Below are 2,579 nucleotides of genomic sequence, written 5' to 3'. Positions count from 1 at the left end.
AAATAAAACACGCTAAAATCTTAAAAGCTTCCAAGAATGNTTATTTTTCCTCTTAGTTCTGTCAGTTTTTGCTTCATGTATTATGCAGCTTACTGTTTGGTAATACATTTTTAGAATGTCTATGTCTTCTTGGAGGATTGATCTTATTTTTAAAAATCACTATATAATGTCCCTCTCTTGCATCTGGTAATTTTAATTTCTCTGAAGTCTTCTTTATTTGATATTTATATAATAACTCCTTTCCTTTGCATGAATATTTTTCCATCTTTTTATCTTAAACCTTATCATTATATTTGAAACAATTTTCTTGTAAAAATCATATAGTTGGGTCATGTTTTTAAATCTACTCTACCATTCTTTGTCTTTTAACTGGTGTATTTAGACCTCTTACATTTAATATAATTATTGATATGTTTGGCCATAAGTCTTCGATTTTACTTTGCTTTTTTCTGGTTTTCATTTCTCTGTTTTTGTTCCCTAAACTCATGTGGGTTACCTAATGAATTTTTAGAATTCTATTTTGATTTATATATAGTGTTTTTTGTTATTTTTTATTTTTACTTAGTTTTTTAAAATTTTATTTTATTAATATTATTTTTTTAGATTCTATGACATTGATGTAGAGCAGTTGGGAAGGAGAGAGGGGAAAGGGGAAGGAAATGTGATGGAAGAAGGAGGAAGGAGGAAGTGCAGGATTGAGGCCTGTGGCACCCCCTACATCCCCACAGGGGAAACTGGAGGCCTTCCAGTGGGGGCTTGGTCATTGCCACGCTGGGTGCAGATATCAGGTGGGTGTGGCAAAAGCCCTCACCTCCCACCACCCAAGCTCAGGAACCCAGGGCCTTTCCTACTGTGGCTTGGTTGTAGTCATTGGGCTGGTTGTGCATTGGGAGGCATGACTGAGGCCCTCAGGCCCCACCATTGCAGCTTGAGAGAGCCCAGGGCACTTCCTGCAGCAGCTCAATGGTTGTCACTGAGCTGGCTGTGGGTGTGGGGAGGGGGGCATGATTGAGGCCCAAGGCCCCCCACTGCCTGGGCTTGGGAGAGCCTGGGGCACTTCCTGTGATGACTCAGTGGTCATCACTGGGCTGGTTGCATGGTGGGGCATGGCTGAGACCCTCAGCCCCCACTGTCCCAGCTTGGGAGAGCCCAGGGCCCTTCCTGCAGCAGCTCAGTAGTTGTCACTCGATTGGCTGTGGGTGGGGGGGACCATGACTGAGGCCCAAGGCCCCCACTGCCCTGGATTGGGAGAGCCCAGGGCACTTCCTGTGGTGACTCAGTGGTTGTCACTTGGCTGGTTTCTCTTGTTGGGGCGTGACTGTGGCCCGAGGTCCCACACTGCCTGGGCTTGGGAGAGCCTGGGGTGCTTCCTATAGCAGCTTGATGTTTGTCACTGGGCTGGCTGTGGTGTCAGGAGGTCATGGCCAAGGCCTGAGGCCCCCACCCTTGGGACTGGTTGAGGGTGTCAGAGGGCATGGCTGAGTTCCCCAGCCCTCCCCGCCTTCTGGCTTGATTTCCAGTCCTTCTAGGTGTTACAGGTGTTCTTTGGTGAAATGAGACCTTTACTAGTTAATATCAAACTTTGTCTCTGATTGTGGGTACTTTGTTTTTTCTTTCAGTTCTGTGTTGGATTATTTGCTGCTCCCACCACTCAAACTCTGCACTGGAATGAATTTGTTGTCCTTTGCTTATTTCTAAAATGGGGGAGCTTCCCGTGGGGACCAGTACTTGAGCCTTGTGGTTGAGCTAAATTGCTGCTTTGCTGCTGATTCTCTAGGGAAGGCTTTTTGTGCAGCTCAGGTTTTAATGGTTGACTTTATAGGTACTTCCGGTTCTTATGAAATCTGGTGCACTTGGGTTGCATAGAAACACTGGTCTGGGCCTGAGTATTTTCATCAAACTGCACCCCATCCAATTCTATATTCCTGACCAGTCTCCTCTCAGTGGTCCTTAGCTGACTGGGGAGGCAGATCAGCTATCCTTGCTGTGCCCCGGTATTCCCCCAGTGATCCCGTCTCTCCCACCACCTGTGCTCCAAACACTTCCCATGGGATGGCTGTGCACCAGTCTGTTGTGATGACTCACTGGCCTCTGAGTGGCTCCTTTTTTTCAGTTGTTGTGGCTCCCTGCTCCTATGTGGGTCCACGGGAACCCTATTAGTGATACTGCTGTCCTGGGGGCCACCAAGGCCCTCTTCTCCCCTGCCATCTCCAAGCAACTTCATCCACAGGGCACAGCTGGGCTTTTGCGAGCTCCTGCTCCAAAAGCAGCTCCAGTGTGGAATCAGCTGGGATTTGAAATGGTCGCAGGATTTTTTTCTTTCTCTCATCATGGTTTCTCCCACCTTGATGCACTCCGTAAGTCTCTCCTCCTGTTCCCCTGAGCTCTAGTGGCCCAAGCTTGGCTGTTGTTGCTTTTTTACAGTTGTAAATTGTTTGATTTGTGGGAGAGAGTGACACTGTGAACCGTCTATTCCTCCATCTTGTTTTTTTTTTTTTTTTTTTTTTTTTTTTTCCGTGTCCGGCAACGGACCCCAACCCCCAGTGTTGCCCCCGTCCCGGGCCGGGGCCCCCCAACGG

The sequence above is a fragment of the Galeopterus variegatus genome, unplaced genomic scaffold, assembly GCF_000696425.1.
Source record: "Galeopterus variegatus unplaced genomic scaffold, G_variegatus-3.0.2 Scaffold15664, whole genome shotgun sequence".
NCBI lineage: Eukaryota > Metazoa > Chordata > Mammalia > Dermoptera > Cynocephalidae > Galeopterus > Galeopterus variegatus.
The sequence above is the reverse complement of the archived record's forward strand: the minus strand, read 5'-3'. Positions refer to the sequence as shown.